Below are 11,807 nucleotides of genomic sequence, written 5' to 3'. Positions count from 1 at the left end.
TCGGGACAGAGCCAGTGGCCCGTCGCCATGCTCCCAGCAGCCCCCTGACCCCCGCCAGGGTCTGGTTCCCCATCACTCATCCCTCCTTTCGGCAGCTTTGTGCTCATCCTAAACTGTCTGGGGACAAAAAAACCCCCCCCTCTCCCTCTGTGTGTGTGGGATTGAGGAGGGGGTCAAAAGTACACCTCAGAGGGTCTTTCCCATTTCCCAGCTCTCTCTACACGGTAAAATGTCCAGTGTTAATTCTGCTCTTAACAGAAAGAGTTGATTTAACACTGATCATTTTACTGTGCCCCCCTGCCCCCCTATTCTTCTCACAGGAGAAAGACCTGGGTTGAGCCTGTATTTGTTATTATACCCGTTTTCCAGTATTCCGTATCCCAGGGCTTCAAAATTCTATGTCCGTGTTCTAGAACTCCGTTGCCATCGATTCCCAGCAGTGATTGTTGCATCAGCATTCTCAACCGAACAATCATGTAAAATCGAGCCCTCCCCTAACCACAGAGAGCTGAGCGAAACCCATAAAATTTATATGTTATTTATGATTAACTGCACCAGTCGGTGTCATATAATAGCAAAGGCACGCCTGACAAACCTGTGTAAACCACAACTGTAGACTGTGCAGACTGGAATTCATTTTTAGCTTTGATTTTGTTTATAGCCATCATCATCTAAAGTACACAATGGAAGATGAATGCGTGTACCAACATATTTTTTTTTTTTGTGCCATCAAGTGAATCACAAAGAAGTCATTATAAACATGTCTTATTCTGTCACTGCGGCGCTTACGCTGACTTAATGATTAGCTTAATGAAGCTGCCAATCTGGTATTAATGAGGTCACAAACTGTGACAGGCAGGTGGGGAATGTCTGATTTGGTAGAATACCATAACCCAAAAGAGAACACTGCATTTGATGAACATTCAAACAGCCAGGATAAAACAGCGGACTATGCTTAATGAAAGAGTTTTTATGATTGAAAAAGACCTTGTATGCGTCTTTCGAAGAACAGTAGCCAAAAAATGAATGTTTTAAGTAATGCTCGCAATCCTTTCTTTCACAATTCTCCCTGAACTCAGCGCACACAATGAAGGCACATTTTGTCTTCAGGTTCAACAAAAAAAAATTAAATATATATAGTCAAAATTAAATATATAATTACAATCAGAACAGCATATGTTCTGCCTGAGTGAGCTTCTGCGAGTGCTTGAGTGACTTTCCCTTTAACAGGCAACGTTGCCATGGTTTTTTTTTTTTTTGCCCCGGCTAAATTGGCAGTTTAAAAAAAAAATACACCTGGGTCTAAACAAACAGTGTGAGCTTCTTTTTTTTGTCTGGCGGAAAAAGATTTGTCATTCTGCACTACGCTGTCCTTCTTTGCTCCCAACTTCTTTTTTTTTTTTGTGTGTGTGTGGAGCGTGGAATGTGTGAAGACCAGGAGAGGGAGAACCTGGTTATTGTCGTCCCCTGGACCTGCTGCGGTGCCTTTCACTTCCAACGGACCAGGTCTCCCATTCACTGGCATTGTCATCGCTCATTCCATTCACCCGCCGACAAGGAATAAACGCCGGACCGAGGTAAAATAGCGAGGGCTGGCGGTAAATCACGTTTTTTTTTTTTCTTTTCTTTTTTTCTTTTCTCCCTCAGCTCCCGAAGGTTCAGGCAAGGTTACATCAGCCTACCTTTTCACCAGGGCGTGACAAAATGCTAATAAATTATGCCCCGGCAAAAGAGCGGGTCGGTCGTTCGACAGCCCGGCAAACACGACGAACGCTCGCGAAGCGCTCGACGGTTGCCAATATTCTGTTCCGTTCCCCGCTGAATTCGACCGCGCAAACGTTCTAAATGCAGCGCAAGCTCCCATTTTTACATCTGCGAAAATGACCACCCCGAACCCTAGAGGTAAACACCAAGCCATTGGGGACAGAGAGAGTTCCGGCCCGAGTGTGAATGGAGCTGTCTCATTGTGACGGATTATGCTAGAATTTCAATCACAAGGTGTGTTGTACAGTCTCTGTAAATCGACCCATCTGGAGCAGTTGTAATGGTTCGATGGCTATCGCTTATTCCCTGAGGTGAGTGTTTCTCAAACTCAACTCTCTGGTTTTGCTAAAAGTCCGGGAACAAAAGGTGTCACTTGTTTGCAGGTGCTCGTCCAATAGACCAACCCACTTCTTATTGAAAGCAGTCCTATTTTTTTTTTATCACAATAAAACCATAAAAGTACAAGATCCATAGCCCGTAACAAAAGAAAAAAACCCCACTTTTTTCACCCAGTTTGAAGCACCAGTGGAAGCTCAGATTGCTTTTTTTCATTTTTATACAATAAGTCTGTAATTGTAATTGTGACATGTATTGTGAAAGATGGTTTCATTAGGATTTGCTTTATTGCTAATAACGTATCCTCGCTATTGGAAAGCGACATCTGTGCCCTTTTGGCTGTGAAAAGAACACAGTTGTTTACGAACATAAAGATAAAAATGGCGATGCATTGCTGCTTGCGTCAGACCGGCCCCTCTCCATCCCTCAGACCGGAAACGTTTGAAGTCCGCGCCGTTCAAATTTCGTCTCGTTTCGCGGTGGTCCGAGGGACGGAGCTCCCTTGTTTGCACGCGCCCCTTTGAAAGTTCTGTGACGTCGAGCTAAAAAGAGGAAACCATAGATCAAGAGGTCCAGCACACAAAAGGGCAGAGACAACCCCCCCCCCCCTCCTCCCCACAACCACCCCCCCCCCTCCCCAAATGCATGAAATACTCTCTTGTGAAACTCCATGACAATGTGCTGTACCTGTCCCCCCCCCCCAGGGCTTTCTGGGCCTTACACTGGTGCTTGCCAATGGCCGTATCTTATCTGCTGAGGGAGAACAATGGGGTTCAGAGAACAAGAGGCAGGCCTGGCAGCTCAAACAGCAGCTTAAGGTTACGGCCTGTCAGTGTTTACATTGCCTTGAACTTTCATTCTCTTCGGTGCTCTCTGCTGGGACGGTCCCAAATATAGAGGGGAACGGAGAGGCCCGGGTCAGGGCCACGGTCCTTCTGTGAGCGCAGAGAGGCGCGGACACAGAGCCTCCTCCATGTCGTGTGGCCTGATAGGATGCTGCAAGTGCTTAAAATAAATTACTTGTTGCATAACATTGCAAAAAAAAAAAAAAAAAAACACACACAAAGAAAGGATTTTCCTAAATTTGAAACTGAAAAAAATTAAGCTAGTTGTTGCCTTAAGACAAATTAATATACTGAAAATATGTATGGGAAAATGCACAAATGAATTCAGCTTTAAGATATTGCAATATGTATTAAAAAATACACTGCTGTGAAACATTTTTATTATATGTTCAAAAACAGCCACATATTTACAATATATTAAACGCAAGAAGACAGAAGAACACATAATGACAAGAACAGGCCATTCAGCCCATCTACACTCACCATTTACCAAAAAACTAGAGAGTATCTAGTACTCTTTATTTACCTAGATACTGGAGAGTATCTAGCACTGCATCAACTTTGGACTTGAACACTCTTTGGGCCTCTACATCTACTACATGACCTGGCAAGCTGTCCCACACACTGACAGCTCTGCATCAAAAACCACTTCCTGATATTTCTGCAGATACCACAGAATATTTCATTTTCAAGTTTGTAGCTGAAATTAAAGTACTCTGAGTTTCAGTTTTACTTGACGCATAGATTGCCATTCAAGTTCTACACATCTAACATCAAAACTTGTCGATCTGCTCAATAGATAAATTTACACAAAGAGGCAAAGCAATCACCATTTCCTCTCCCTCTGCATTCTGGGAACTCTCTTCCTGTCTTTCCTTTCTTTATACATCATTCTTTACCCTGTTTGTTCATGCTTTGATTAAGAGTGTCTGTTCTGCCATCTCTTTATTCGAGGACTATAAAAAAAAGAAGAAAAACAAAGCCAGGACAGGTTCATGAAAAAAAGAGAGAGACAATAACCCATGTGGAGAGTACCATAATTCTCCTGAACCAAACTGGTGGAACAGGTGCAGCAGGTGACTGCAAGTCCCTTTCAACTGGTAATGCACTGCCTCCCCGAAAGGCTCCAGAGAGACTGGTGCTAGGCTAACGCTAGCCATTTCACACCGCGGACACCTTTATCTGCCCTTGACCCCGCACACTCTCACACACGAGCCCTTTGAAATGGAGAGAGAGCTTTCCCCCGGGTCCTCGATACCCACGGCCATGCCTGCCGGAATCGCTCAAACCGGCACGCTGGTTTCTGTAGCGATGAGCATTGATAGCGAATCAGAGGCAACCAGGAAGCTGTGGACTACATTCTAATAGCCAGGTGCTGACGGGTCACATTACAGTACACCCTGTGTCACAGCCACGCGGGGTATGCTTTCCTGTGATCGGAAAGACCGTACTGGAAAACGAATGTGTGCGTCGGCAATTCAATCAGCTTCAGAGGAGCACGGCAGGAAAAAAAATCAGCGCCAAAATCTTTTTTTCGGGAGAAAAAAAATGGAAAAATAATCACCCCTCCCATAAAACAATGAGAACTCTGCCTGGGTTATAAAGTCAGCTCCAGCACAGCGCTGGCTGTAGCTTCCTGCTGGACTCAGGGAAAGTGTGGCTCTTCGGGGAAACGCACCCAGCTGCAGAAGCGCTCACTCGGAAGGCTCTTGAGCGGCTGTTAGCCGGGCGGCTATTGTCCTGCTGAGTGGGCCTGGACAATGCGCTTCCAGAGACGTCTATTTTTCAAACCGCGCACGCCGTGGCCTCCCGGTGCACCCGGGCACGGGCGCCCCGCCTCATTCGTCCGTCCCAACGGGCCTGATTCAAACGTCCCCCGTGGGTGACAGCAACCATCTCCCCCCCAAAGGCCGTGTTTAGGCTGCGGAGGCTGGGCGGCCAACGATATGCTTCCTTTCGCACTTCTCTGTGTTTTGTGGGTCCCCGTATCACCGGGACGGACCAGGGAATTCTGGGAAAACAGGGCTTGGAGAGACAGGAAAAGCCCCGAGCTGCCCCCGACAGTGCCGCAGTGTCCAGAGCTAAGCGCAGGCCTCTCACGCCAAGCGTTTGCGTTTGTCTTGAAGCGAAGCGGGCGCTGCGGGCAGGGGCGTTGGCACGGAGCTGGCACCAGCGGCGGCATCCTTGGCGCTCCGCCCGCGGCATCGCCTCGGCCCCGACCTCCGTCGGCCGCGGGAGCGAGCGTGTGAACACGTGACGGCGCGGCGCGCGGGGCGAGAGCAGGTGCATGCTGGGACAGCTCGCGCAGGTGAGCAAACACACGCGGCAGCGCGCAGCACGCCCTTCAGCCCCTCCGGAATGCGAAACCTGCGCCCGTCTGAACGAAATCTAGAAGATCGGCTCTCAGCTCGGCTTGCAGCCGTTCACCATTTTGTGGCTGCAAACCTTTGTTCAGTATTCAATACTAATTAAATTCTTCCAATAATATAACTTCACCCAAGTGCTGCTGGCTGAACATGACATTTTTATATACATACACATCGGTGGTGTTAGACTCAATTCTTGGAAACCCTGTATTTGATATCTCTAATTAATTCTTGATCTTTCTTAATACTGGCCCAATTGAATTATACCTACACCTTTCTTGAAATAGACAGCTATATACTAGGTAAAAAGCATAATTCAACAGCAGGAATGAACCAAATCAAACCAAACTGAGTGAATGATAGAGAAGTGAAAAAGTCCAGAGGTTGGAGAAAAAGCTAGCATTCATTTTTAATTATCCCTCCTCATGTTAGGGTCTGAGACAGCAATGCATTTCAGGTACTACCAGGAAACATGATCCAAATGTCACTGGTGGATTTCAGTTAATTTAGTTCATTTGCTTCACGTCGGTGAACAGTGTGCACTTGAAAACAACATTAACGCGGTTCAGTTTTAGATTAAGGATTGTGCTTTGATTTCATGAGACTACCATATATGCTGAGGTAAGTGGTTTTTACTGTATGCCTCCTGCCACTGGATGTACTGTATCATGCAGGTAAATACAGGCTGCGGTCTTTTGAAATTCGGGCAGGATGGTGTTATTTAATCGACTGTGCGACAGTTAAATCTCAGAGCCTGCAGGCCTTTGGGAACGCACACTAATACAAGGTGTACTGCACACATATTAATAATGAGATGACATAAATAGATGAAATGAAACAAAGGCCAATGACTAATAAGCATGAGCTTCATGAGAATCCATTGTCTTGTAAATAGGCTGCTCCTCATACAACACAGAAATAGCTGCATTCATTAAGGGGCTTAGCATCAGATTCCACAGCTAGATTAGTCAAAGTCATTCCCATTAAAGTCAGTTTCTACCTCTGGGGTGCAAAGCAAACATTACAAAATGGCACCTGTGCAGGCAAGGGGTGGGGGTTAGAATGAAATAAGCTTGGGTAACAGGTGGTAGGAAGCCAATCAGCTTCCTGTTTTGTTTGTTGAAACATGACAGTTTACACTTGAAGCGGTTTCTATAAGAAGTGCTTGACTTAAGCACTCTGTGGAACGTGGAACAAGGAACAAGCCCAAGGCTAGCTTAGAAGTCTTAGAAGCCTTACCTGGAATCATTATCTTTGCCCTTATGGAAGTATGACTGGAATTTAATTGGGTTTCTGAGACGCTTCCCACAGTGCTGCAACGTTTCTGTGTGTTTAGTCAGTTCTGCAGTCTGCTCCTTGGTTAAATCCCTTCAGTTGCAAGTGCTGTTTTTGTCAGGGCAAAGAAGTGTGACAAACCAAAAAAAAATACCAGACTATCAGAATAACATGACTATAATCCAAAATGGTGCATTAAAAACTCATTTGCACTTGCATACAGCAGTAATAGCCATTAGCTCTCCATAGCATGTGAAGCATACGTCTAGCAGCAGCTGGCACAGCATCAATACAGTACCTGTATAGTAAAAAAAAAAATGTAATGTAAAAAGTACCTAACCTATATAATAACCTTGTTATTTTTTCTCCAGGCAGTTCAGACTTCACATGAATGCCTGGTATTCAAATTGTACGAGATTTTTTTACTTCACAACATTGTTTACCAACCGTGGTATTGACTACTGCTGATGAGTTTAAGAGACATGGTTGTTATTTATGATAGATTTCCCCATTCCTTTCTCACTGGGTTCTCAGAAAGTTGGATGGAATCTCTTTGGCTTTCGCCCAAAGTAGCGTGGGCACCTGATTGGTAATATAATCTCATGCTTTCCTTAACCGCTAAATCTCCTCGGGCCATTCATGTAAATGAGCAGACCTGTCTTAGCTGCTACAATTCAAATAAACAGAAATAATAAACAAAATAGTATAGCATAGCGTAATGATTTTCTGCCAGACACAGTTCATAATATAAAGCGGTTTCAGCTTCATTCACGTTTCAGCATTTAGCAGATGCTATTATCTGGAACAACATACAGTTGTTTTTTTTTTGTTGTTGTTGTTTTTTTTTTATTTTTTATTAAAGCGTTTATATAGATGTGCATTTACACAGATCTATATTTATTGAGAGAACTCAGCTTTACGTATAGCAATCAAATATGCAACCATTCAATGAGGGAACTGAACCAACAACAGAGCTGCCTGCCCCTTTCAGTGGAGATCCACTATCCTGTAGGTTTTCACTCAACCCTAACCCTAACCCTCAAAAAGCACACCTCATTCAACAGCTACAGATCTCGTTGAGCTGCTAATTAGGAGATTCAGGCAAGCCAGATTCGGGTTCAGATGAAAACCTACAGGATGGTAGATATGCAGGAACAGGACTGGGCAACCCTGACCAACCTACAGGATGGTAGATATGCAGGAACAGGACTGGGCAACCCTGGCCTACCTACAGGATGGTAGATATGCAGGAACAGGACTGGGCAACCCTGACCTACCTACAGGATGGTAGATATGCAGGAACAGGACTGGGCAACCCTGAGCTACAACGACCCGAGTTCACAAGCCGGGTTCCCCAACCGCCACACGAAACCGCCTCTCTCCCCGCAGAAGGAGAGAGCCTAACCCAGCGCCCCTGCTCTCAACCCCCAGCCTGAGCCTGACCTCACGTGCCCTGAGTCAGCAGACACTGGATCCCACCTCCGTCCGCGCTCAGATTTCGTTTTCGGGGGGCCTCGTCGGGAACGTCTCCTCTCGGTCGCCCCAACGGCCCGTGGGCTCTATCGTCGCCTGTGGACGTGGGACGAAGCCTGGGGGCACGCGGAAGTACACCGGCCTGTCTGGGGCCAAATGTGCCCTCCGCAGATAACACCGTTTGCCCCGCGTCCCGCCCCCCCCCCCCGTCCTCCGCTCCCCTCAACGGCCGGGACGCCGTGTCCTCGTCCGCGGGGGGCAGCCAGGAGAGCCCTGGGATTGGCCCGCGACTGGAGCAGGCCCCGCTAATCGCTGGCTTCCTGCCGTTAAGAAAAGGCGACTGTTTGTCCGTTAATGTGGCACGCTGGGGCCATTAGGCATAATCCCACGTGCGTACACGTTGATTTAATCTCCTGGCTTTGGGTTTCGGTCCATCTTAAATGACTGACTGTCCCTCCTTTCCCTCTAAGCCATTCCTGCACCGGCAATACACCAGTTAGAAACCACCACCGCAGTTAAAATGGCTGCTTATAGTCACAAGGATTCATTCACACATTTCCAAAAATGTCTTACGCTAGTATGTATCCTATATCTCTACAATTCATAGATATAGATATATTTTTTATATTTTTATTCTCTTTTTCAGACATAATCTTATGCGACTATTTTATTTTTCGAACACTAGTCTTAAGAGCGTAGCTGCTACTGTAAATACATTATTTCGCTTCGTGCTGTGAACGTCTGTAGCGATGCGGTCGGCTGGTTAATGGCTGTTGCCAGCTGCCCCCCAGTAAGGACACAGTGAATGAATTACAGCAGCAGCCAAAAGGCTGTTCATCTGTGACCGGCACGCAGCCCCGTATCTCAGAGGGGGAGCCGCTGCAGATCCAGATAATGCGCGGCCTGCCTCGTACCCCCCAAGGTGGCTCACGTCGAGGGGGTCGCCGTCGAGCTCCTGAGAAAAACGTAAGCGAGGGCCCGAGGGCCGCCCGGTCCCAGGGGGGTTCTGAGAAAGACGCGTGCCTATCGCACGGCCCGGGAGCGCGGAGAGAGAGCGTCCCAGAGCCCTTATCAGGGGCTCCCGCCTTGAGGAACCGTTGGAGCCCAGGGGCGCTATCTCTCGCCGGCCCACGTCAGAGCCGCCTGACCCCCCCCCGATTACGCCCCAGTACCCGGAAACCGTCCGCGTGGGCCGTCACACAGGTGCTCCGCTCCGGATTGATCCGCCGGGGACACGCTTACTCGTTTCCGTGGAAAGGGGGGCGGGGCTATGAGAACACAATGGCCTTTCGGGCGCACTATTCGTTCTCACCCATTCATCAGAGCGTTTTCCCCCGTTCATTTCAAACCCAGCATCACGAGCGAATCATAACCCCTTTTCATTATAAACACACTTATTGCCTCAGTTCACAGACGTGTATCAGCTGGAATCAGTGTATATGCGTATTAAGCCGGTTTAGCAGGTTAATTTATGTAAACAACATTCAGTGAATAATTTTTTCATCATAAACCAAGTTTTAGCCAAAAGTTTAAATTGCCAAATAGGATTTTAAAGCTTGTCTCATCACCTCAGTGTCCTGCATGATTTTAAGGGAGTACAGGCAAGCACGCAATCTTCTCTGAAGCGTGGACTGCCAGTCCTGGCTGTTTTTCACTCCACAGTCCACAAGCAGAATGTTTCCTACCTCTCTTTTGCCATATTGCCAAAATGCTACTCATATTCAATGGGTTTTAACGGTTGCACAGGCCTACAATGCTTAGGACAAGTGCCTAGTGCTAAGTTCTTTAACTGACTTGAACTGTAACTAAGAGCTCATAAATTAGCATTACCAAAGCATTACATAATCACATAAGCCACTGGGCATTTTTAAGTATTCTTTTCAACATTAAACTATGTTCTACAGTCTTAGTGCTTTGACTGAACTGAACTGATGTCTGCTGTTAAATAAAATATCAGGTTATTTTGCCATTGTGTTATTTATTGTTTCTCCCCCATACTTATTCGGTGCATTCAACGCTAAGGCCCTTTCAAGTGGTTACATGAGTAGCTCCTGTGGTTTCCCTGGCTAATAGCGAGGGAAACCACGGGAAAACAAAAACCCCTCTTCCTGGGCGACGGCGAGGCAGGACGGGCATCCTGCAGCCCGAAGACGCCAGTCCCCCCCCCCCCCCACCCCCCCGTTTCGGCAGGGACCAATTTACCGGTCCGCGTCCCCGCCCCACCCCAAAACCAGATCAGAGGCTCTCCATCCGTACCCCGCGCGCCAAGCTCACAAATGAGATGTGACAGGCAGGCGTGGGCCGAGCGGGCCAACGGGCGACCCCCCCCCCCCCCCTAAACAAACAGAGGCGCAGGCGACACCGCGCCAGTTCCCATAGCGGACCACACAATTCGCCGAAAAACGGCGCGGGACACGGGCCGGAAGGCAAATTGTCATTTTCCACAGGTCCTCCTGAAGTGGCGCCTGTGATACGATCTGCAGCAACCACACGAAGAGAACAAACCAGCAGCCCATTATACCATTACAGCTGATGTGGGGGGCAGATTACACCTACAAAACAAGCAGGGGGGGGGGGAGAGAGAGGGGGCAGAGAGAGAGAGAGAGAGAGAGAGAGAGAGATGCGGAGAGAGAGAGATACATCCACTGTATTTTCTACTATTTACTGTAGTATGATTTCTAATTAATGCTTAGCTTTTCAATGTTTGGTTTGGCAATATGTACAGTGTTACGTCATGCCAATAAAGCCATTTGAATTTGAATTTGAGAGAAAGAGAGGGAGAGATAGAGAGAGAGAGACAGCAATGATGTTGGGGTACAATGAGGTACTGCTGGACGTGTTTGTGACAGGCATCCTGATCCTGTATTCTGTTAGTGACTCCAAGGGCACCCAAAAAATTGACAGAAGTAAAAAATGTAGTTGCGTGTGAAAAAATGGAAGGCACAGAAAGTGTGCTCTCTTCATGGAATTTTTGCCATAAAAGGCACACCCTTTTTTGATCTATTATATTTAAGTTTGAACAGAACTGGTAACCGACTGGGTGTAGGTTTTTAGGGAACTGGACCTTCAGGTTACTGAATTGGAGCTAAAGAACTAAGAAGTACATGTCAAATATCTACAGAATAAACTATGCAAAGCTATGCTACTTTCTCTCTAACTAAAAAATGTCCCCTGTCTTTCCAGCAGTAACAGGAGGCCTGCTAGGTTTTTGGGGGTTCAGGCCTGGTTTTAAGCACAATTTTCTTTATGTTACTCTGCCATTTTGACCGTTCTCTGTAAAAAAAAAGTGCTATACAAATAGAACGGATTTGATTTAATTTGAGTTCTGAAGGGCGCACCGTAGCACATATTTCACCGTGCATGCAGCCAGATGCCCATTACTTCCCAGCCCAGCTGTACAGCAGTGCGGTTACTGGCGGTCACTGGCACAGCCGGATGCGATCTGGACCGTGGGGTCGGATCTTTGCAAGGAGAGCAGGTTCCTCAGCGGGGTTCCCCTCCCCCCCCAGCGGGGACCTGGGGAACGGGCGTGGCGGGAGCAGAAGAAGCTGCAACTGTCAGGTGAGTTTACAGTTCCTTTTCAAAAGCGTTCCCTCGTGAGTCATCGCTGCCTCCTTTCAGTTTGCTCACTCAAAAAACGCCTTTGTGAGTTCTCTCTCTCTCTCTCTCTCCCACCCCACTCGACAGCCAGAGAATATCAGGCCCGAGAAAACACCGGCGTCAAACACATCAGCCTCGGCCTGGGTCG

At 47.3% G+C, this 11,807-nt stretch overlaps 1 long non-coding RNA gene across 2 annotated transcripts; it reads right to left on the bottom strand.

Annotated features, from left to right (window-relative positions):
• Positions 1–1,426: 1,426 nt before the first annotated feature.
• Positions 1,427–8,184, bottom strand: LOC118229473. Of its 2 annotated transcripts, none has more exons than XR_004765674.1 (3): positions 8,030–8,184; positions 6,551–6,694; positions 1,427–2,642 (listed from the first exon to the last, which is right to left on the bottom strand). It is a non-coding gene; the product is annotated as an uncharacterized LOC118229473 (long non-coding RNA). The 2 variants fall into 2 exon arrangements; XR_004765675.1 differs by having other exon boundaries at positions 8,066–8,184.
• Positions 8,185–11,807: the final 3,623 nt, after the last annotated feature.

Source organism: Anguilla anguilla, chromosome 6 (assembly GCF_013347855.1).
Source record: "Anguilla anguilla isolate fAngAng1 chromosome 6, fAngAng1.pri, whole genome shotgun sequence".
NCBI lineage: Eukaryota > Metazoa > Chordata > Actinopteri > Anguilliformes > Anguillidae > Anguilla > Anguilla anguilla.
This window is presented reverse-complemented; position numbering and strand designations above follow the sequence as displayed.